Source organism: Durio zibethinus, unplaced genomic scaffold (genome assembly GCF_047325235.1).
Source record: "Durio zibethinus cultivar Kanyao isolate XHJ-2024 unplaced genomic scaffold, ASM4732523v1 HiC_scaffold_309, whole genome shotgun sequence".
Taxonomy (NCBI): domain Eukaryota; kingdom Viridiplantae; phylum Streptophyta; class Magnoliopsida; order Malvales; family Malvaceae; genus Durio; species Durio zibethinus.
In genome coordinates this window covers 15,001-40,834 of record NW_028322932.1, presented here as the reverse complement: position 1 = coordinate 40,834, position 25,834 = coordinate 15,001, and the positions used below count along the sequence as shown (strand labels likewise).

The following is a 25,834-nucleotide window of genomic DNA, read 5'->3' as shown; positions in this document are numbered from 1 at the left end:
GGCCCGCCTCCTCTTTCTTTGTCTGATTCGCGAGGAGGGGTCCCGTTGAATTCTTAATGATCATAATATTTTGTTCGTATAAATATAAATGACAACAAATAGATCACTTTTTCCGATGATGTTTTTGAAAAATGAACTCGATTAATTGATTCATAGCATCTGTTCTTCGATAGTATCTATCGATACTTTCAAGGTTAGAAGAAAAAAAGGAATCACTCAATTTCCTTTTCCTGGATGACACAATCACAATATATATTTAATTTTAATATTTAATTTTTTTTAATATTTAATTTTAATATTTTAATATTTAATTTTAATATTTCTTTTTTTTTTCTGTCGACCAGATATCAAGCAAACCCTTTCTAGACTAGTCTAACCTTACTCTATTTATTTTAGTATTTCATCAAAGTTTGAAATTTTTTTATAAGTTCATCGCCTTGCTTCTATTTTATATTTATAAAAAAAAGGATTCCTTCTCTTTTTTTTGGTTGTCCATTACTTATTATATTATATTATACTTATTTATACTTATACTTATTTTATACTTATTTATACTTATTTTATACTTATTATATTATCCTTATTACTTATTCGATTACTTTATTACTTATTCTATTATCTATTATAATCTATTATCTATTATAAGTAAATCTAAAAAAATAAAGGGTTCTGAAAAATCTGGAAAAATATAAACTAAGAATAGAAATCTTTGACGAATGGGATCCGGAATTGTTATTATTTCGACACAAGAAAAGGAATTTTACACATCCTTTTCTTGTGCCGAAGGCTAGGAAGACGAAGAATACTCCCTGTAATTATTTGTTCCCCTCATTTATCCTTCCTTTCTATTCTCCGCTTACTTATCTTATGTTTAGTATCTAATCAAATTGAATTTAGAAAACAAAACCCATTCTGTGACATTTCAATCTGACAATAGGGATATAATTACACCCCTCCCATTTAGATTGAAAAAAGAAAAGAAGGGGTAAAGACAAATAGTCTTCTTCACAATATACAGATTTTGAATGCGGTAAAAGTAATTCCTAGAGAAAGAATATAAACAAGCAAAAGACTTTTCATACTTTTTTCATCATACCTAACCTAATTGCCAGGAAGAATTTGTTCTTTTTTACAAATTTGATGTTGATAAATCCACGGATCTAGAAATTCATTTCGGACACTTGAACCTTTTCAAATTGTTTCTTTTTAAGAACCAAAAAGATTTGTGCAAAAACAATAGATGCCAAGAAGAACAAAAGGCCTTGGACACGTAGTGGATCTTGAAGTACTATTTCTGCATCCCCCTGACCAAATCCACCCACATTAGGATTACTTGTTAATGGTTGATCAAGTTTGATAGATTCACCCTCTGAAACAAGAAGTTCTGGTCCTGGGGGGATAATATCAACCACTTGATGTCCATCCAATGCATCCGTTATGGTTATTTCGTACCCCCCTTTTTCTTTTCGTATGATTTTGCTTACTATACCTGTTGCCGTAGCATTATAAATTGTATTGTTACTTTTGTTCCCGTCGGGATAAATCTGACCCCTTCCCCTATTTCCGCCTACGTATATGGGATATTTTAAGAAATGAACATCCTTATTACTAGCAGGGTCTGGGGAAAGAATAGGAAAGGTGATTTCACTATATTTTTGACCAGGAACAGGACCTATCACAAGAATATTTTTCTGAGTGGGGCGGTAGTTCTGAAAAGACAGATTGCCTATCTTTTCTTTCATCTCGGGCGAAATACGATCAGGTGGGGCTAACTCAAACCCCTCCGGTAAAATAAGAACAGCACCCACATTCAAAGCCCCTTTCTTACCATTAGCAAGAACTTGTTTCAGTTGCATATCATAAGGAATTCTAACAACCGCTTCAAATACAGTATCAGGAAGTACCGCTTGTGGAACCTCAATATCCACGGGTTTATTAGCTAAATGGCAATTGGCACATACAATACGCCCAGTTGCTTCTCGTGGATTTTCATACCCCTGCTGCGCAAAAATGGGATATGCATTTGAAATGGATGCCCCGGTTATTATATAGATCATGAGCGATACGGAAATGGATCGAGTAATCTCCTCCTTTATCCAAGAAAAAGTATTTCTAGTTTGCATGGTACAATCATTGATCCCGAAAATTTCTACAATAAAATTAGGTAGGTCACTAGTATAGTTCCCTATCCACGATTCTGCTATTTACTTTTACTGAAAAAAAAAAAAATTTACTGAAATAGAGGAGGAATTGTATTCCCCTGATGGGTAGAAAGAGTAAAGTAAGTACGACTTTGCATTCTTTGCTTATATACAAAGTAAGAAAGATTCTAATTGAATCCGTGAATCATTTTTCAGTCAGTCAGTGAATGATAAATAACTACAAGTGACGGCGATACATGATTTAAATAACGAAAGATCGAATATTTAAAAATTGTATCTAGAATGACTGGAAGGGTACAAGCAAGAACAGATATAATTTGATCATTATGAGCAAATCCAAAATCTTTGTAGATATAGCCAATCATTAGTTCCCAACCGTGGTGCGAATGGAATCCGACACAGAACTCAGTTAATAAAAGAATAGAAAAAGCTTTTATTGTGTCGCTTAAATTATATAGGAATTCTTGAACCCAAGAGTTAAGAATAACAAGTTCTTCATTACCCAAAATAGAATAACCACTTAGAATAACGAAACAGATTAGATTTGTCGAGAAGTGCAAAATCGTATGGATACGATCCTCATTGTGCATCTTGATCAATTGGATCGTTTCTTTGTGGATTCCTATACGAAGTTTTTGTAGATGTGTTTCCGGGTATTCTTTTATCATTTCGTCCAACAGGAGGAGTTCCTCTACTTCTATGAATTGTTCTAGAATACTTTTTTCTTGAATATCATTCAAAAAAGTTTCGGATTGCCTAGTATTCCACCAATTAGTAATCCAAGATTTCAGACTTTTATTAAATGAGAGAGAGATCCACCAGGGCAAAAATACTATAGATGCAAAATATAGAAGGGGAGTGAATGCTTTCTTTTTTGCCATTTTTTCATCTGTGAATTGTTAATGAACCCACCTCATTCGTTGACTTTATGTGATCTAATCTTTCTATCAAGCATGACTTTCATTATATTATAAATTATAAGATAAATTATAAGGTAGGGGCCCATGAATCTATTCTCTGTTTTTTTTTTTTTTGATTCAGTGCTTAGTCCTTGAATCTAAAAAGAGTACAGAAATAGAAAATAAGAATCCACTTTGAATTCGAATGTTCGAATGAAATATATATATATATTATTGTTTCCAGATATCTCAATTGATCAAATTCGAAGCAATTGCCCTCTTTCGATAACTGCCCGAAAGAACCGCTTCAAATAATAAAGATTATTCTATTCAGATTTTGAGACGAAGGAGCTCCCTGTCTATATCAAGATATCAATCAAATATGTCGAAAAATTTTCGCGGGTTATCTAGACTGTATATAGTCTAGAGTCCGGGAATAATTGAAAAAAAAAAAATTATGAAAAATATTATGATGATCAAAAATGAGTGACAAAAAAAGACAGAAAAGTTATCATTACATTTATCATTATGTTATAAGAAAGAAATCTACTTGTTTAGTTCTTAAGGAGCACAAAAGAAAGGATAAAAGGGGAGGGGCTGATTGACAAAAGGAAAGTAGAGAAAATTTACAAGATATAATCTATCTGTATCTAACGTATCAACTCCAAATATTGAAAATAAAAAGTTAAATATTTCGAAATACTTTGATATATGAGATGAATCCATTATTTCGATTTCTTGCTTGTTTTGTTACTGAATTAAGTTGAGTGGTTTTACATTTACAGACGCATAAAAAACAATTTTTGTGGACAAAAAAAAAAAAACAGTTTTGTTTTATGTTATGACTCTTCCGTATACGTCTTCTTTGGTTCGAGTGGGCATTCTTAAGAAACTTCAGTTTAGTTCTGCTATAGAAAAAAGAGGCTTCTTGTCTTGAGTTTTTTCCTCCTGCCGAGAAAGCATTTATTCTGCAATTCATTTCAAAAGACTTCAATCGGTACACGCAAAAAATAGGCCAATTCAGCAGCTTTTTGCTCAATTTCTCGTGGAGTCAAATTCTCATCAGTACGAGTCAAGGGAACGGCCCCCTGGCCTCTGATTTCCATATAAAGGACACGCCGAGCATAAATACCCTCTTTAACTTCTATTCTGATGGACTGAATATCTTTCATAAGGAATCGTAGAAAGATGCGACGATTTTTTCCAGGAAAACCCCAACGAAAAATACATACTATTCCCTCTTTTCTATCGAATCGATCATAACCACTACCTACATTCCAAAAAATCGTGCACCACAAATAGGAACTAATAAAGAGACCCGCGATCCCATAGAAAGACATCACGATTCCTTGTGGAAAAAAAACTATTTGCTGAGACGGAAATAAAGATATCAAATTCCTACCAAGATAACTAGAAGTTCCAACTAATAAAAACCCTAATGAACCAAAAAAAAGAATAAAGGCCCAGCAGAAATTGCTTGTTTTTCGAGACCCCACTATAAATTCTATCCATATAGATTCTGATCGCCAACTCATACATACTAGATCCAGTTGCATTTTATTGGAATTGAGAAAATAAGCAAAAAAATTTGACTTTACTTTTTTTGTTTCCGAAGTAACTCTCATCAACTAGTGCTATTTTGATATGAACTTTTAGAAGTAATTCATCAAATTGCTTAGATCTAAAATCATCCCCTTTATATGATCCCCTATACAGATCTACTAGATATATAGACTTTAATTTCATACATTCGTCCGGTACCGATCCACTTGCTATAATTCATTTACCCCTATATCATGTTTACGTATGCATAAGAGGAGCTTTTTCATTTATGTTCGGGGAAGCCGGATGGATGTTATACAATATTCTACTAAATAGATATCCGTGGCATCTAAGTCGTGAAAAAAAAAATAGATAAGATTTGGTCTTGGCCTTGGCCCCATCGAATCTAAAAAATCTTAGTTTTTTGAACATACAAAGATAAAGAAGCCATTGCAATTGCCGGAAATACTAGGCCTACTAAAGGCACAAAAATAGAGGGAATTGTCATAAAATGGGTACCTCAATTTAATATTCGTACCTGTTATTGTTATATTGTTAGTTATAAAGTTAGTTATAAATATATCTTATAATAATTATATTATAATTCGTATATTATACTAAGTATATCTAAATATTATACTAAGTATATCGAAATACTAAGTATATCTAAATATTATACTAAGTATATCTAAATACTAAGTATATCTAAATATTATACTAAGTATATCTAAATACTAAGTATATCTAAATACTAAGTATATCTAAGCGAGTATATATATCTAATATATATATCTTATCTAATAAGTGCAAGGAATGTAGAATTAAATAAAGGGACTTGCCCATCTTTCTAAATGAAATAAAATAGGTGTATGATAAGATAATCCACTTTCTTTATTATCTTACTTTATTCCTACTTTTCTTATTATTATTATTCTATTGTTCTTGTCTTCTAATTTTAATTTCTAATTTGAATTTAATAAAGAAAGAGTTTATTACAAATTGAGAAAGAGTTTATTACAAATTGTCGAAAGATTCGATTCGTTAGAATCCGATCCAAGAACAGGGATTTTTAGTAAAAATAGAATTCTCGGGAGATATAGAAAGATGCAAAACTCTATATTTATATTTTTTCTATATTTGAATTATATAAACATACGCAATAGAGCAAGATAAAATTCGTTTTTCGACAATTCCATTTTATGTCACAAAGTCAAAGCCCATTATGCGGGCTTTGACTTTGATTCTGATAAACTAACTAACTGCCTTTTCACTACAAAGAAAATAATTTAACTTAAGACTCTACTTGATTGAATTTTGATTCAAAGGAAAAAAACCGTGGAACTGAAATAACTCACTCAGAACACCCTTTAAAGGATTACGTGGTACGATTGGATCGAATAAACCCTTATGGAATAAATATTCAGCCTCCTGTGAACCTTCAGGTACTGTTATATTCAATGTTTGCTCAATTACTCTTTTACCCGCAAATGCAATATAGGCATTGGGTTCAGCAATAATGATATCCCCCAACATACCAAAACTCGCGGTCACTCCACCAGTAGTAGGAGATGTAAGAATTGATACATAAAATAACTTTTTATTTGATTGATAATCATATAAAGCAGAAGATATTTTAGCCATTTGCATCAAGCTCAAACTTCCTTCTTGCATGCGTGCTCCTCCGGAAGCACACACTAGAATAAGAGGCAAAAAATTATTGGTAGCATATTCGATCAAACGGGTGATTTTCTCGCCTACTGCGGATCCCATACTACCCCCCATAAACTGAAAATCCATAACCCCGATTGCTATAGGAATACCGTTTAGTTGACCCGTACCTGTTTGAATAGCCTCAGTTAATCCTGTCTCTCTTTGATAAGAATCAAGACGATCTTTATAGGGCTCTTCGTCATACTCAAACGGATCAGAATCAATACCATCTTCGTCATACTCAAACGGATAAGAATCAATACCATCTTCGTCATACTGAAATGGATCAGAATCAATACCATCTTTATCTTTGTCAAACTGAAATGGATCATAATCAATACCATCTTTATCTTTATCTTTGTCAAACTGAACTTTATCTTTGTCAAACTGAACTTTATCTTTGTCAAACTGAACTTTATCTTTGTCATACTGAACTTTATCTTCGTCATACTGAAATGGATCAGAATCAAGACCATCTTTATCTTTGTTAAACTGAAATGGATCATAATTAATACCATCTTTATCTTTGTTAAACTGAACTTTATCTTTGTCATACTGAACTTTATCTTTGTCAAACTGAACTTTATCTTTGTCATACTGAACTTTATCTTCGTCATACTGAACTTTATCTTCGTCATACTGAAATGGATCAGAATCAATACCATCCATATAAGGCTCTTCTTGGTCAGACTGAAATGGATCATAATCAATACCATCTTCGTCAGAACCATCTTCGTCAGCTTCGTCAGAACCATCTTCGTCAGCTTCGTCAGAACCATCTTCGTCAGCTTCGTCAGAACCATCTTCGTCAGCTTCGTCAGAACCATCTTCGTCAGCTTCGTCAGAACCATCTTCGTCAGCTTCGTCAGAACCATCTTCGTCAGACTGAAATGGATCATAATCAATACCATCTTCGTCAGACTGAAATGGATCATAATCAATACCATCTTCGTCATACTGAAATTCAATGGGATCCAGAGAGATCATGTCTTCATCCATAGGATCCCAAGTACCTGGATCAATCGAAAGTTCGATTCTATCTGAACTACTCATTTTCAAATGATATCCACAGTATTCACAAATATTCATTTTTGGCTTAAGAAATTTCTTATAATTTAATCCATAACAATCTTCATTTTCGCATAGAACCCACAAATGCTTGAAATCTTTAGGCCTTTCTAAATCATTACCATTTGCGCAACTTTCTTTTAGAGTTAAATCATTACCATTTGCGCAACTTTCTTTTAGAGTTAAATCATTACCATTTGCGCAACTTTCTTTTAGAGTTAAATCATTACCATTTGCGCAACTTTCTTTTAGAGTTAAATCATTACCATTTGCGCAACTTTCTTTTAGAGTTAAATCATTACCATTTGCGCAACTTTCTTTTAGAGTTAAATCATTACCATTTGCGCAACTTTCTTTTAGAGTTAAACCATTGTCTTCACTACTATTTCCACCTTCAACACAAATGTAACCACAAATGCAATTATAAATATAACTATCATTGTAATTGTCACTACCACTTAAAATGGAACTATCAATACAGGTTTGAGAACGAAGATAAGAGTTAATACAACTCTTAATGTGATTATTCCAACTATAGTTAGTATCATACAAGTTAAAATCATAGTGGGGATCGTCATTGTCAATCTCAAAAATTTGATTTTCACTATTAAAATATAGAGAATAATTATCCTGATTACTATCATTATCCTGATTACTATCCCTAATTAAAACCCTAATTCGGGTGTCATCAGAAATGAAATTCCGAATGTCTTTGACGCCAACTAAATGATCAACCTTACTGTAATAACTAGAGCTGTCACTACAACCATGAATGTTTTTATCCATATCATTTCTAACCGGGTCTTCGTTTACACTAGTATTTTCAATAGGACCAAGGCTATCCATTGATTTACTTAGCCCACATCTGTATTCTAATTCCCCCTTAGACAAGATAAAATTGAACCATAATTTTTCCATAGAGTTTTCTTGCCTCTATTTAGATGTAAAGTATAATAGATGAATAGTCATTTGATGAAAAAAAAAAAATCATTTATTTCCTATCGGAATACGCATAATGGATACAATCATTAAACTAATAATGAGTGAATATTGAAGTAAAGGATTCTCGTTTGTGAGAACCTGGAGTATCAGTTCATTATATATGATATATGATACTTTACTTTTTTCTTTTCAATTATAAATATAAATTTTCAATTAGAAATAGCGATTTCCCTATGTTGTGTAAAATTCGCACTGAAAAAATTGAAAAAAGAAATTTTTCTCCTATCAAGAACCTTTTTCGTAAAATATCGTCTACTAATACAATAAAATCTCGTCTACTAATACAATAAGTTTCTATTCCAACACGGAACGAATAGGATAGAAAAGAATACACCAATCTTTAGGATCGGCTCAATCCTTTTAGTAAAAGATTGGGCCGAGTTTAATTGCAATTCAACAAACCAACAGTAATTACTGGATTACAAAGTATCCATTGCTTCGAATTCAAATTTTATTTATCTAAAGTATCCATTGCTTCGAATTCAAATTTGATCTCCTTCCATACTTCACAAGCAGCAGCTAGTTCCATACTCCATTTGCCAGCCTCGCGGATAATTTCATTACCCTGGCGGGCAAGGTCACGTCCCTCATTACGAGCTTTTACACATGCTTCTAAAGCTACTCGATTAGCTACGGCACCCGGTGCATTTCCCCAAGGGTGTCCTAAAGTTCCTCCACCGAATTGTAGTACGGAATCATCTCCAAAGATCTCGGTCAAAGCAGGCATATGCCAAACGTGAATACCCCCCGAAGCTACGGGCAGAACACCTGGTATAGAAACCCAATCTTGAGTGAAATAAATACCACGGCTTCGATCTTTTTCAATAAAATCATCACGTAGTAAATCAACAAAGCCCAAAGTTATGTCCCTTTCTCCTTCAAGTTTACCTACTACTGTACCAGCGTGAATATGATCTCCACCAGACAGACGTAAAGCTTTAGCTAGTACACGAAAGTGCATACCATGATTCTTCTGTCTATCAATAACTGCGTGCATTGCGCGATGGATGTGAAGAAGTAGACCATTATCTCGGCAATAATGAGCCAAGCTAGTATTTGCAGTGAACCCACCTGTTAAGTAGTCATGCATTACGATGGGAGCTCCCAATTCTCTGGCAAATATGGCCCTTTTAATCATTTCTTCACATGTACCCGCAGTAGCATTCAAGTAATGCCCTTTGATTTCACCTGTTTCAGCCTGTGCTTTAAAAATTGCTTCGGCACAAAATAAGAAACGGTCTCTCCAACGCATAAATGGTTGGGAGTTCACATTCTCATCATCTTTGGTAAAATCAAGTCCACCACGTAGACATTCATAAACTGCTCTACCGTAGTTCTTAGCGGATAACCCCAATTTAGGTTTAATAGTACATCCTAATAGGGGGCGACCGTACTTGTTCAATTTATCTCTTTCAACCTGGATGCCATGAGGCGGGCCTTGGAAAGTTTTAGTATAAGAAGGAGGGATTCGCAGATCCTCTAGACGTAGAGCGCGCAGGGCTTTGAACCCAAATACATTACCCACAATGGAAGTAAACATGTTAGTAACAGAACCTTCTTCAAAAAGGTCTAAGGGGTAAGCTACATAACATATATATTGATTTTCTTCTCCAGCAACGGGCTCAATGTGGTAGCATCGCCCTTTGTAACGATCAAGGCTGGTAAGCCCATCGGTCCACACGGTTGTCCATGTACCAGTAGAAGATTCAGCAGCTACTGCTGCCCCTGCTTCCTCGGGCGGAACTCCGGGTTGAGGAGTTACTCGGAAGGCTGCCAAGATATCAGTATCTTTGACTTCATATTCAGGAGTATAATAAGTCAATTTATACTCTTTAACACCAGCTTTGAATCCAACACTTGCTTTAGTCTCTGTTTGTGGTGACATAAGCCCCTCCCTACAACTCATGAATTGAAAATTTTCGCAACAACAAGGTCTGCTCGGCATAAATTAGGAGTTAATGAAACCTTTTCGATGAAATCTTTCAAAAAATTATCAACTAATCCGAAAGGTTCCTTATTAGACCATGGTATTTGATTCGCCAAATACATCATTATTCTATATTCTTTCATATTCTATATTCTTTCATATGTATGGCGCAACCCAATCCGTGTTTTTCAAGTTTAGAATTCCTTACTTTTTTTTTGAATCGAAATGAAAATGAAATAAATGAAATAGAAATATTATAAATATATAATTATAATTAGAATTATAAATATAAAATATATATATAAAATATATAAATTAAATATAAAATATATAAATTCAATAATAAGTCAATAGTCAATAATAAGATAATACTATAATAATATAAATTCAATAATAAGTCAATAGTCAATAATAATCAATAATAAGATAATAAGATAATAAGAAATAATATAAAATAAGAAATAATATAAATTCAATAATAAGAAATAAGAAAGAATAAGAAATTCACTCTTGACAGTAATATATGTTGTATATGTAAATCCTAGATGTGAAAATATGCGTAATTCGTTTATGAAATGAAAAAAAAGGAATATAGATGGAAAAAGGGGGGATAGGTTGGACGTAAAAAAAAATCGATATGCTAAAATAAAATACGAAATGAAATAAGGGCTAATGAGATAGAAATAAGGAATCGTAAATAGAGTTCGGGTTCGAATTCCATAGATAATATGGATGGTATTGCCTATAATGATAGACAAATGAAAGACAATGATAGACAAATGAAAGACTCTCTCAAAATTGTTATTTATTTATCCACTTGATATTTTGCAAATAGGTTGGTTGAACTTAAAAATTCCTTCATTGAATAAGGAAACAATCCAATTGAATTGCATTCAATTGGATGGTACCAACGAAATCGAGTGCTAATCCCCATTTCTTATTGAATTAACCGATCAACTTGCTGTCGAAGATTTTTTTTATTAGAAAATTTTCGAAAAAAAAAATTGACATATTTCACTTTATTTTATTATGAGAATAAATCCTACTACTTCTGTTCCTGGAGTTTCCACGCTTGAAAAAGAAAATCTGGGACGTATTTCTCAAATCATCGGTCCAGTACTGGATGTAGCCTTTCCCCCGGGCAAGATGCCTAATATTTACAACGCTTTGGTAGTTAAGGGTCGAGATACCATCGGTCAACAAATTAATGTAACTTGTGAGGTACAGCAATTATTAGGAAACAATCGAGTTAGAGCTGTAGCTATGAGCGCTACAGATGGTCTAATGAGAGGAATGGAAGTGATTAACACGGGAGCTCCTCTAAGTGTTCCAGTCGGCGGAGCGACCCTAGGACGAATTTTTAACGTGCTTGGGGAGCCCGTTGATAATTTAGGTCCTGTAGATACTCGCACAACATCCCCTATTCATAAACCTGCGCCCGCTTTCATACAATTAGATACAAAATTATCTATTTTTGAAACAGGAATTAAAGTAGTCGATCTTTTAGCTCCTTATCGTCGTGGAGGAAAAATCGGACTATTTGGGGGAGCTGGGGTAGGTAAAACAGTACTCATTATGGAATTGATCAACAACATTGCCAAAGCTCATGGGGGTGTATCCGTATTTGGCGGAGTAGGTGAACGTACTCGTGAAGGAAATGATCTTTACATGGAAATGAAAGAATCTGGAGTAATTAATGAACAAAATCTTGCGGAATCAAAAGTGGCTTTAGTCTACGGTCAGATGAATGAACCGCCAGGAGCTCGTATGAGAGTTGGGTTGACTGCCCTAACTATGGCGGAATATTTCCGAGATGTTAATAAACAAAACGTACTTCTATTTATAGACAATATCTTCCGTTTTGTCCAAGCGGGATCCGAAGTATCTGCCTTATTGGGTAGAATGCCTTCCGCTGTGGGTTATCAACCCACCCTTAGTACCGAAATGGGTTCTTTACAAGAAAGAATTACTTCTACCAAGGAGGGATCCATAACTTCTATTCAAGCAGTTTATGTACCCGCGGATGATTTGACCGACCCTGCCCCTGCCACAACATTTGCGCATTTAGATGCTACTACCGTACTATCAAGAGGATTAGCTGCCAAAGGTATCTATCCAGCGGTAGATCCTTTAGACTCAACGTCAACTATGCTCCAACCTCGAATCGTTGGAAAGGAACATTATGAAACTGCGCAAAGGGTTAAGCAAACCTTACAACGTTACAAAGAACTTCAGGACATTATAGCTATCCTGGGGTTGGACGAAGTGTCCGAAGAGGATCGCTTAACCGTAGCAAGAGCGCGAAAAATTGAGCGTTTCTTATCACAACCCTTTTTCGTAGCGGAAGTATTTACTGGTTCCCCGGGGAAATATGTTGGCCTAGCAGAAACAATTAGAGGATTTCAATTGATCCTTTCCGGAGAATTAGACGGTCTTCCTGAACAGGCCTTTTATTTGGTAGGTAACATCGATGAAGCTACTGCGAAGGCTACGAACTTAGAAATGGAGAGCAAATTGAATAAATGACCTTAAATCTTTGCGTACTCACCCATAATCGAATTGTTTGGGATTCAGAAGTGAAAGAAATCATTTTATCTACTAATAGCGGACAAATTGGCGTATTACCAAATCACGCGCCTATTGCCACAGTTGTAGATATAGGTATTTTGAGAATACGCCTTAACGACCAATGGTTAACGATGGCTCTGATGGGTGGTTTTGCTAGAATAGTCAATAATGAAATCACTATTTTTGGAAAGGATGCGGAAAAGGGTAGTGACATTGATCCACAAGAAGCTCAGCAAGCTCTTGAAATAGCGGAAGCTAACTTGAGGAAAGCTGAAGGCAAGAGGCAAACAATTGAGGCAAATCTAGCTCTCAGATGGGCTAGGACACGAGTAAAGGCTATCAACGCGATTTCGTAACTAGTTGGTTAATCGAAAGAATTTCCGTATAAACAGAACTTTCGTTTCTACATCCCATTTTTATTCTGCTGATTAAATAGAATCAAATACAATCAAAAGTGAAATAGTGAAATTTGATCTAACGAAAAATTTGAAAATTGAAAACGGAAATAGAATAGGATGAAAAAGATAGAAAATCAATAAAAGAAGGTGGGTAGAAAAACTTATTAGACACCGGGATCAATGGTATCTAATAAGTTCTACCTACTATTGGATTTGAACCAATGACTCCCGCCGTATGAAAGCAATACTCTAACCACTGAGTTAAGTAGGTCATTTATTATCATAAGGAATCATAAAGAGAAAGAAAAGGGACCTATCACATCGATGGATTATAAATCCGATATTACTTCTAAGCAATACCAATCAAACCGACCAAAAAGGTATGATTATGATGTTGGATCATGTAATATTCATCTTGACAAGAAATTATCTAAATAATATGATAAAATATGTATCACAAACACAAGGGCTATAGCTCAGTTAGGTAGAGCACCTCGTTTACACGCGCGCCAATGTTTTTCAGGGGAGTCTATCATGCAATCAAAAAAAATTGATCCTTTTGAGAAATCGATGTCTTACTCCATTACTTTGAAGGAACAAAACAAGAGAACAATAGCCTGACAAATGGTTTGGTTCGATTCGGGTGCCGTTTAGGCAGGAGCAGGATCCGAATCGAACCTATCATTGATTTGAGATATTGATAGGGCGAATACCCAGTCTATTCAATGCTAGGCATAATGAGTATAAGGACCTCAAAAATTCTCTTTTCGTCCTATGAATCTTAAGGTGTATGAAGTTTCATCTTTGATTTTTTAATCAGGATGATAGAGACTTCATTTAACTTAGGTTGATCTAGGCCAGAAGCAGACCTACGTCAAGATAAACTTTCCCTTCTTTGAAACACTTTGGTAGTGCTCCTGTATCAGTAATGAATCAGAGCACATGGAACCATCTTCCTTTTTTTTCTAAGAGAAAAAATATATATATGGTAGACTAACTGATATTTCTATCAGTTAATGAAAGAGCCCAATGCAAAAAAATGCATGTTGGGTCTTTGAAATAGGTCGAATCATTTTGATAATAATCAGTTCGATCTGTTTTACCGAGAAGGTCTACGGTTCGAGTCCGTATAGCCCTATATTTTATATTTTTATTTTATATTTTATTAATTTTTATATTTTATTAATTTTTATATTTTATTAATTTTTATATTTTATTAATTTAAAATATTTATTAAATTAATAAAAAAATATTTATTAAATTAATAAAAATGAAATGAAAATAATATTCTTAAAACTAAAGCAAACTAAAACAATAAAGAATATCCAAATACAAATAAAAAAAGTTGTATAGTTTTTTTCCTAATTATTGTATTCTTTGTTGATTGGAACTGGTCGCTTCCAGTTGCTTGGTTAAAATCATTCCCATAAGCTCGCTCACAGGGAGATCGCTCAGAAACTGAAAACAAAAGCGCATTTCAACAGAATCTCATAAATATATATAATATATATTAAATATATATATATAGATAATATATATATAGATAATATCTATAAAAAGATATAATATCTATAAAATATAGATAGAAAATAAAAAATGTATTCTATATATAACTATATATAAATTTATTCTATATTCTATATATAACTATATAATATACTATATAATATATATATAAATTTATTCTATATTCTATATATATTCTATATATATAATAGATAATAAGATAATAGAAAAGAGAAAAGGTTTTTTTTTTTTTTTTTTATTTCTAATACATATTAGATATTAGTTATATATTAGAATTCCTTTTATTTAGAAAAATACGAAATGAAGTGAAAACAAAAAAGTTTTACTTGTTTTGGATTTGTATAGTATTCTACTATACTATATAGTAATAGTATAAATATCTATGTAATAGTATAAATGTAATAGTATAAATATCTATTTATACTATTACTATACAAATTAGTACTATATCGAATACAAATTAGTACTATATCGAAATTAAATCGAAATAAGTGAAATGTAAATAGGATTAATTCCAATCAATAAATCTTAAAACGCAACAGCAAACAAACGAAACTAGACGATTCGATCAAACTGAATTGTTGGTTTGACTAAACAAACAGTTGTGGATGACTTGACAATGAATTCCAGGTCGAATCGACTAATCCGGTCTATTTTTCACATTCATAGGAGTTCGTCTATGTTTCTGCTTTACGAATATGATATTTTCTGGGCATTTCTAATAATATCAAGTGCTATTCCTATTTTGGCATTTCTAATTTCTGGAGTTTTAGCCCCGATTAGAAAGGGTCCAGAAAAACTTTCTAGTTATGAATCGGGTATAGAACCAATGGGCGATGCTTGGTTACAATTTCGAATCCGTTATTATATGTTTGCTCTAGTTTTTGTTGTTTTTGATGTTGAAACGGTTTTTCTTTATCCATGGGCAATGAGTTTCGATGTATTGGGGGTACCCGTATTCATAGAAGCTTTAATTTTCGTGCTTATCCTAATTGTTGGTTCAGTTTATGCATGGCGAAAAGGAGCATTGGAATGGTCTTAGTTCCTGAATATTCAGATAATAAAAAGAAAGAAAAAAGTAAAAATAATAATAACATTGAGTATGAATTCCATTGAATTTCCCTTACTTGATCGAACAACCCAAAACTCAGTTATTTCAACTACATTAAATGATCTTTCAAATTGGTCAAGACTCTCCAGTTTATGGCCGCTTCTTTATGGTACCAGTTGTTGCTTCATTGAATTTGCTTCATTAATAGGCTCACGATTCGACTTTGATCGTTATGGGCTGGTCCCAAGATCGAGTCCTAGACAAGCGGACCTAATTTTAACAGCTGGAACAGTAACAATGAAAATGGCTCCCTCTTTAGTGAGATTATATGAACAAATGCCCGAACCTAAATATGTTATTGCTATGGGCGCGTGTACAATTACAGGAGGGATGTTCAGTACTGATTCTTATAGTACTGTTCGGGGAGTCGATAAGCTAATTCCTGTGGATGTCTATTTGCCGGGCTGTCCCCCTAAACCCGAGGCAGTTATAGATGCTATAACAAAACTTCGTAAGAAAATATCTCGCGAAATCTATGAAGATCGAATTAGATCTCAACAGGGGGATCGGTGTTTTACTACCAATCACAAGTTTTGTCTTGTACGCAGTACTCATACTGGAAATTATAATCAAGGATTACTCTATCAACCACCATCTACTTCAGAGATTCCTCCTGAAACATTTTTCAACTACAAAAGTTCAATATCTTCCCACGAATTAGTGAATTAGGTAGGATTCAGAAACAGAATAACAAACAACGAATTAATCTTCATAAATTCGATTTCATCGTAAATGTGAAATACTTATCTTATACAAATTACAAATAAAAAAGAAAAGTGCGGGAGAGATAAAAAAGATGCAGGGCCGTTTGTCTGTTTGGCTAGTCAAACACGGGCTAGTTCATAGATCTTTGGGCTTCGATTACCAAGGAATAGAGACTTTACAAATAAAGCCCGAGGATTGGCATTCCATTGCTGTTATTTTATATGTATATGGTTACAATTATCTACGTTCCCAATGTGCTTATGATGTAGCACCAGGCGGACTGTTAGCCAGTGTGTATCATCTTACGAGAATAGAGTATGGTGTAGATCAACCGGAAGAAGTATGTATAAAAGTATTTGCTCCAAGGAGTAACCCTAGAATTCCGTCTGTTTTCTGGGTTTGGAAAAGTGCGGATTTTCAAGAACGAGAATCTTATGACATGTTGGGAATCTCTTATGAGAATCATCCACGACTGAAACGTATCTTAATGCCCGAAAGTTGGATAGGGTGGCCTTTACGTAAGGATTACATTGCCCCCAATTTTTATGAAATACAAGACGCTCATTGAATGATAAGAAACTAATTACAACTTCAAATATTCAAGGAATATTTGTACATTCTCTTCTAGCTCAAACGGAGGAATTGAGGTTTCATTCGTATTCTTATGGATAGGCTAATAAATAAAAAGAAATAAAAGACAATACATCATTGAAATTCTCGATTTTTGAAGATACCTTTTTATTTTATTTCGGACGAGCCGAGACAATAGGATGAACAACAAGGGTTCTATACCGTGAACTTTGTATCGCGCACATCACTTAGATGAACTCTAGAGAGTCACATAGAAAGGAATGAAGAAATGGAATATGAAAGAGAATACAAATAAATAAATGAAAGGGAATCGGATTCTATTTGTACTGTAGCTGAGATGAGTCTTGGTTATTTCTATCCTTGAACTCCTCTAGACCAGACTTTTGGTTGGGCCTTTCAACCAACTATTTTAATCTTTTTTTTTAATTAAATATGTATGAAGTATTAACATTCTTTTTGAATGTGAGGAGCCACAGCGTGAACAAATAAAAAAGAAGAGGAAAGATAATGAAATTTTTTTCTTTTACTACATTATTTATTTTTTTTACTACATTATAATTATAATAGACTCTTTGCTCATCTAAAAAATAGAAACAAAAAAAAAAAAAAAAATAAATAAAGAGAGGGTTTACTTCCAGATAGCTAGCTAGATAAGTATGTATTATGTCGATCTATATCAATTAATTTGTAGAGTAGATACTCATACAAATTAATCATACGCCGAGAACCAGATTTGAACTGGTGACACGAGGATTTTCAGTCCTCTGCTCTACCAACTGAGCTATCCCGACCATTACCGACGCATTATCCTCATAATACTAGATGACTTGGGTCTATGTCACTTAAAAATGAAAACAAAAAAAAAAACGAAAAAGTATTAAATTAAAAGGGGAATTTCTTGGATCTTTAAAAGGAAGACTTTGTAAATTTCAGTATGAGTAATGATATGGATTATGAATCATTCAAATAGGTATTCCTTGCTCAAGGGTGTTGATTTGTACGTATATCATATATATATCACAATATATCATATCACAAGACTTGTGATAAGAGAACAAAATTCTGCTAGGATACGCTTGTAAAATGGAAAAGAATAGGATGAATGAGAAACATAAGGAACTTTGAACCACTAACAAAAAGGGTAGGATAAAATAAATAGATAGCAAACGGGCTTTTTGGGGTTGGGGATAGAGGGACTTGAACCCTCACGATTTTTAAAGTCGACGGATTTTCCTCTTACTATAAATTTCATTGTTGTCGGTATTGATATTGACATGTAGAACGGGACTCTATCTTTATTCTCGTCCGATTAATCAGTTTTTCAAAAGATTTATCAGACTATGGAGTGAATGATTTGATTAATGAATATTCTATTCGATTCTTTCTTCAACTTGGAATCGATTCACAACAATTCTTTTTATTTTTCATATAAATTGATTTTGCATATAAATAAAAAAAATACGGGTTCGAGTCGTCTTTTTTGGTTTTTCATTAGTATACCTATTTATTTTATATTTTATATAGGTATATCTTGCATCCTTTCTGGAGTTTCGATATAAGGATTCCTTTACCAACAGTCAACCCCATTTGTTAGAATAGCTTCCATTGAGTCTCTGCACCTATCCCTTTTTTATTATTCTCGCTTGTTGAACCTTTGTTTATTTTCGTAAAATAATAGGATTTGGCTCAGGATTGCCCATTTTTCATTCCGGGGTTTCTCTGAATTTGAAAGTTATCACTTAGTAGGTTTCCATACCAAGGCTCAATCCAATCCAATTAAGTCCGTAGCGTCTACCAATTTCGCCATATCCCCTTTGTGTCTTGAGATTAGGATCTCATTAGGATGCACTTCCTTCCCCCTTTCTCCTTCCCTTCCTTTCCCCTTTCTTTCATTTATTTATTTTCTTTCTTTTTATGCGAAAACCGTTGAATTTAGTATTGAATTTAGTAGATATAGATACTGATTCTTATATCGAAGGGTCTTTACCTATTTTATTTCTTGTTTGTTTATCTTCTTTCGTCTCTATCGGAGACCCGTATTTATTTGGTCCAATCAGAAAATATTTTATCATTTCTGTATTCGCAATTCAATATAGATGGATATTCCATAACATATATATGCCCCCCTTACTCTCAGTTTTCTCAGGCAATTTACTCGAACGGTCGATTTTTTTTTTTTTTTTCGTCTTAGCTTCCGCCTTTATGAATGAAAACAAAAGAAAGGAGTCTCTCATCTCTCATTATGATCTGGATTTCATTTCTATGGGTTGCATCTTTTCTTTTTTCTTTAATTTTATTTTTATTCTTATTCTTTTATTAGACTATCCTATATAACCATAATAAGATAACTAAAAAAATAAAAATAAAAATGAAAATTGAATTTATTCATTATTAAAATTTATTCATTTTAAAATTTATTCATTATTAATTATTTATTTTCTAGTATAATAGCATAATAGCTAGAACTAATTATTCCATTCATTTCTATTTCGACTTCGAAGATAATTCGAATTAGTTAGTCTAAAAAACAAAGTTTCATTCTAATTATTTAGACTTATAACGTATCATTTATATAATGATAATATATATATAAATTATATATAAATATAAATTATATATAAATGCATAAAAATATTTTCACTATAATTATCTAATTATTAGACTCTATTTATAATTCTAAACTAAATATAAATAAATTAAATATATATTAAATCTATATTAAATATAAATAAATATTAAATATAAATAAATTAAATCTATATTAAATCTATCTATCTATATTAAAATTAAATCTATCTATTAAATTAAATCTATATCTATATCTATATAAAAAAAAAAAATTATATATAATTTAAATGTAAAATATACTAAAAATATACTAAAAAATACTAAAAATATAAAATAAAAAATATAGTAATATTATACTTAGTATACTAATATTATACTAATATATATATAATACTAAATTATATATATAATACTAAATAGAATATAATACTAAATAGAATAGAATACTAAATAGAATAGACTAATAGAATAAAGATAACATATAATAAAATAAATATAAAATAAAAATATATAATATAGAGATAAATAATAAATAATTATAAAAATTATAAATATATTTATAATTTATTTTTATAATTTTTATAATTATAATAAAATTAGAATTAAATTATAATAATATTATTATAATTTAATATTATTAAATATAATGTTATTAAATATTAATATGATTAAATTAAAATATGATTAAATTAAAATATCATTTTTAATATGATTAAAATATAATCAAATAGAATGATTAAAATATAATCAAATAGAATTATATTATTCTATTCTTAATTATTATATTCTATCAATATTAGATTGAATATTAGATTGAATCTACCATTATTATATATTATTATATATTATTATATATCATTATATTAAATATGATTATATTAAATATGGCATAAATTATGTATGGCATAAATATGGCATTTAAAATTTAAAATTCTAGTTTTTCTAAATTCTAGTCTATAATTCATATTAATAATTCATAGTAATTATGAATAACTAATAGATAGTTAATAGATAAGATCGTAATAGTTTGCTGAATTCCTATGGATACAAAATTTCTATTATTTGAGCCCGCTTAGCTCAGAGGTTAGAGCATCGCATTTGTAATGCGATGGTCATCGGTTCGATTCCGATAGCCGGCTTTCTCTATTTGTTTGCTTTTTTACTTTTTTACATGATTGATAATGTTTTTTTGAAATCAAAGAACATTGAAAAAGCTTTTTCCCCTTTTCTTTCCAAAGGTCAACGATCCGTTTATTATGTCGTAGAAACTTTCAATTAGGAATAAAATTGGAGGAGTTAGATCTTTGCAGAATAAATCAAGAAAAAAAAAAAGGAAACTTTTTTTGGTTTAATTTTTAGATTTTAATTTTTATATTTTATATTTAATATATATTTTATATTTAATATATTTATATATTATATATATTTTATTTTAATTTCTATTTTTTGTATACATTATATACAATATACATTATATACAATACAAAAAAGTATGGATATTGATCCAATTCATCTCATTAATATTTGTAGTACAATCCTTCAGTCGATTTCGCTTCATTTAGTTCAGTTTTAATTTAGGTTTATGAAATTTCAATAAAATTCAAATTAATAAGGAGTCTTTATGTCGCGTTACCGAGGGCCTCGTTTCAAAAAAATACGCCGTCTGGGGGCTTTACCGGGACTAACTAGTAAAAGTCCTAGAGCCGGAAGCGATCTTAGAAACCGATCGCGCTCCGGTAAAAAATCTCAATATCGTATTCGTTTAGAAGAAAAACAAAAATTGCGTTTTCATTATGGCCTTACAGAACGACAATTACTTAAATACGTTCGTATTGCCAGAAAAGCAAAAGGGTCAACAGGTCAGGTTTTACTACAATTACTTGAAATGCGTTTGGATAACATCCTTTTTCGATTAGGTATGGCTTCAACTATTCCTCAAGCCCGCCAATTAGTTAACCATAGACATATTTTAGTTAATGGTCGTACAGTAGATATACCAAGTTATCGCTGCAAACCCCGAGATATTATTTCAGCGAGGGATGAACAAAAATCTAGAACTCTGATTCAAAATTATCTTGATTCATCCACCCATGAGGAATTACCAAAGCATTTGACCCTTCACACATTACAATATAAAGGATTAGTCAATCAAATAATAGATAGGAAATGGGTCGGTTTGAAAATAAATGAATTGCTTGTCGTAGAATATTATTCTCGTCAGACTTAAACCTAACTAAAATAACAAAACAAGGGTTCTGCTCCCTTTTCACCTGAGTTAAGGTTAAGTAAAGGAAGACAGGGTAAGGGATTTGATTCGGAAATTTTATTTTTCTCCTATTCATGTATGATAGATCCGTAGGTAGATTTTCATCCCCTGTACGCTATTTTACGTATTCCGTATTAAAAAGAAATTGGGAATAGAGAATCTATATCAAAGAAGGGTCTAACTCTTTAGTATCTGTTCTTATTTGATTTGATACATTGTAGTCAGTTACATTGGCGAATTAGGTGAAGGTGCGGAAAGAGAGGGATTCGAACCCTCGGTAAACAAAAGTCTACATAGCAGTTCCAATGCTACGCCTTGAACCACTCGGCCATCTCTCCTACATAATTATTATGGCCGATAACCCGAGCGAATAGCGAGTTATTCATATTAGATTGTTCGAGAGGTACGAACAATATCAATTCTAACTAGAAAACTAGCTATAAAAATAGAAAACTTTTCATCACTTTTTTCAGCACTTTTTCTTTAGCCTCCCGACTCGAAGAAATTTTTTTGTGAGGGGGCTGTTAAAAATAAATAATATAATACGATAAACATATACCATATATATCTATTCATGTTTGCGAAAAAGGCACTCCCATCTTTTTTCTGATATTTCTACCGGACTGGATTAAATCAATGAATTGAAACGAATCAAATCAATCGATTGGTTTTTTTTTTTTAGACTATGCTTAATGGATATTTTTAGTTCATAATTCTCTTTAGACTCTAATTCCCCATTTCTATAAGAATTCTAAAATTCTTTTCCAGTTTTAGATCTCTCAACAACAACCTCTTACTCTGTAAATCTATTACAAATTCATAAATCCTCTAAGGGATTTTTATATTTGATTATATGTTGTATACCTGCTATGCACAAAACACAAAAAAGGGCAGTTATTTTATTTTCATCATAGAACGATTATTCGATTATTTTTCCTCTTTTTATCATAATTTAATCAAAACTTCTCTAATTTTGCTAATCTATCCTAATCCGTAGGATAAATTTTTTGATTCTTCAACTTCGATGAAATCGTAATAATTCTTTTTTCTTTTTATATTTTATTCTTATACTAATAAATTCTTATACTAATAAATTTGGATGAAATAAAATAGGATTCAAATATTTCTTTTTTTTTTTTTTTCTTGATTCCTGCCAAAAAAATTGAAGTAAAGTAGAGGGCTATATCTTTTTTTTTTTTTTTTTTATGGAATGGGTCTGCTTTTATGTTATTTCGTACTGTACGCTTCCTTTGTTTGTGAGATCCTTTTTTTTTTCTCACGAAGGGGTAATGAAAAGAGTTATAGAATGGATTGCTACCTATGCCTAGATCGCGGATAAATGGAAATTTTATTGATAAGACCTTTTCAATCGTAGCCAATATCTTATTACGAATAATTCCGACAACTTCAGGAGAAAAAGAGGCATTTACTTATTACAGAGATGGTGCGATTTGATTATTATTATATAATTATAATTATTTTATATATTTTAATTATTTTATATATTTTTTTTTTTATTTTTATTTTACCGCTCTTAGTCTTAGGAAAAAGACACATGATTCGGAATAGAAAAAAAAAAAAAAAGACTATTGAAAAAAAAAAAGAAATCTACGCTTGTTGAAGGTGAAGTTTATAAATAAAGCAATTCCTTCTGTCGTGTATCCCCGATTAATGCAACCTCAGATGCTTCAATTGTTGATTCGAGTATTGAGCGAAAGGTTACACCTATGGGTCTGTATTGTGGGTCAACCCTACTACACTAGTACCAATAGGCGGCATAGAGGAAGAAGCACTACATCTAGGAATCAACAACACGAAAACTTTGTTATTGTTATAAAGGATTCCCTTTCCTTATCGGGATCGGAACTAAGAGAAATGGTTGGGACAACAAACATCCATCTTGTTCGTACTTTGGATACCCATATAACCATCGAAGATTGTTGAAGTGACTAATTCCTGGAAATTAAGGAGCGTTGAGAACAAAGAAATTGTTGGAGTTTACTTTATTTATCTAGTACGAACACGCTTGATGGTAAGAAAAGATCTTTTGCAAGAGGGTTGGCTAGAGATTTCTTGTAAAAACATTAGCCCCGCTCAGTTCATAATGACAATATTTCGACCTTTTTTTTAATTCCATGGATTATTCTCATTATGCACATAAAGGAGGAGCCGTATGAGGTGAAAATCTCACGTACGGTTTTGGAACGGAGAATTCGTTGAATCGAATGACGACCGTAACGGATGTCGGCTCAATCCGAAGGAAATTATGCGGAAGCCTTACAGAATTATTATGAAGCTATGCGACTAGAAATTGATCCCTATGATCGAAGTTATATACTCTATAACATAGGCCTTATCCACACAAGTAACGGAGAACATACAAAAGCTTTAGAATATTATTTTCGAGCACTAGAACGAAACCCGTTCTTACCACAAGCTTTTAATAATATGGCTGTGATCTGTCATTACGTGCGACTATCTCCACTATAGAAATAAAAAAAAAAAGGAAAGAAAGAGCAAATACGCTAGTAAATAAATACGCTAGTAAATAAAATAGGCTTTCTACATATTGCATCGTCCAAAAAACGATTTTTATCAGCTGTAACAAAAAAAGAAAAAAAAAAAAGAAACTTCATAGAAGTCAAAATATGAAGAAATATATATGCCTAGATACTTTATTCTATGGATAAAGGATCTAATTGATAGAGGAAGCACCGTAAAGATCAATTAGCGAGGTTTTGGGCCGATACAATAAAAATAAATAAGAACTGCTTATTTATGTCATGATATGAGATAAAAATTAGGAATCAACTTATGTAATAGAGCCGATCCCCTAAGTTATTGAGCAGCGGTGTAGCATCAGATCCCAAAGACAGTAAGTCTTTTTTATGAGGAAGAAGTCTTTTTCAAGGATTCTATATAAATTTATATATGATATGAAACCGAGATAGTTACCTTTCAGAAAAATCTAACGGACGATAATCCCGAAACGCCTATGCTTTATTTTTCTGAAGGTGGGAGAAAAGATAAAACTCATTATTAATTTAATCCAAATTAAAGTTTGAAACTCATGTAATTAACCTCTTTTGGTTAACCCGAGACAAATCGATAGGATCTATGAGAAATCTCATTCAATTGGATATATGGTAGGGTAAAAAAATGGGACACCAAAAGAATTGACTGCCGAGCCGTATGAGGTAGGAAACTCTCAAGTACGGTTCTAAGGGAAGGAATTGACCCGCCTATTCCGACCGGGGAGAACAGGCCATTCGACAGGGGGATTCTGAAATAGCGGAGGCTTGGTTCGATCAAGCCGCTGAGTATTGGAAACAGGCTATAGCGCTTACTCCTGGTAATTATATTGAAGCGCAGAATTGGTTAAAGATCACGAGGCGTTTCGAATAAGAACAAGAGCTCTCTGTTTATTTATTATTTTCGGATTAGAAATTCTAATTAGAAATTAGAAAATTCTATTACTATTAAATTCTATTCTTATTCTATTAAATCCATTTAATTAAATTACCTTACCATTAAAATTATTAAATTAGATTTTTTATTCATATTCAATTTGAATCTTTAAATATTAAAAAATATTAATTTAATTGGAATTGTTAATTGTGTAATTGTTTGTTTTTGTTGGACCCATCGGTCAGATCATTTCTCTCTCTCTGGGAAAAACCAATCAAAGAATTTCATTATATCCTTTCTAAAATCGTTCTATTTCGTCTGATATTTCGTAAGGATAAGTAATACACGGATATAGCAAAATAAAAAATATTTTCTTTTCTGC

At 32.1% G+C, this 25,834-nt stretch overlaps 3 non-coding genes across 3 annotated transcripts; 1 reads left to right on the top strand and 2 right to left on the bottom strand.

The window, feature by feature from the left end:
* Positions 1 to 17,928: 17,928 nt before the first annotated feature.
* TRNAF-GAA (transfer RNA phenylalanine (anticodon GAA)) lies at positions 17,929 to 18,001 on the bottom strand. Its single transcript has one exon. It is a non-coding gene; the product is annotated as a tRNA-Phe (tRNA).
* Positions 18,002 to 20,844: 2,843 nt separating this feature from the next.
* Positions 20,845 to 20,917, top strand: TRNAT-UGU (transfer RNA threonine (anticodon UGU)). Its single transcript has one exon. It is a non-coding gene; the product is annotated as a tRNA-Thr (tRNA).
* A 1,378-nt stretch (positions 20,918 to 22,295) lies between these two features.
* Positions 22,296 to 22,382, bottom strand: TRNAS-GGA (transfer RNA serine (anticodon GGA)). The gene has a single exon. It is a non-coding gene; the product is annotated as a tRNA-Ser (tRNA).
* Between the last annotated feature and the right edge of the window lie 3,452 nt (positions 22,383 to 25,834).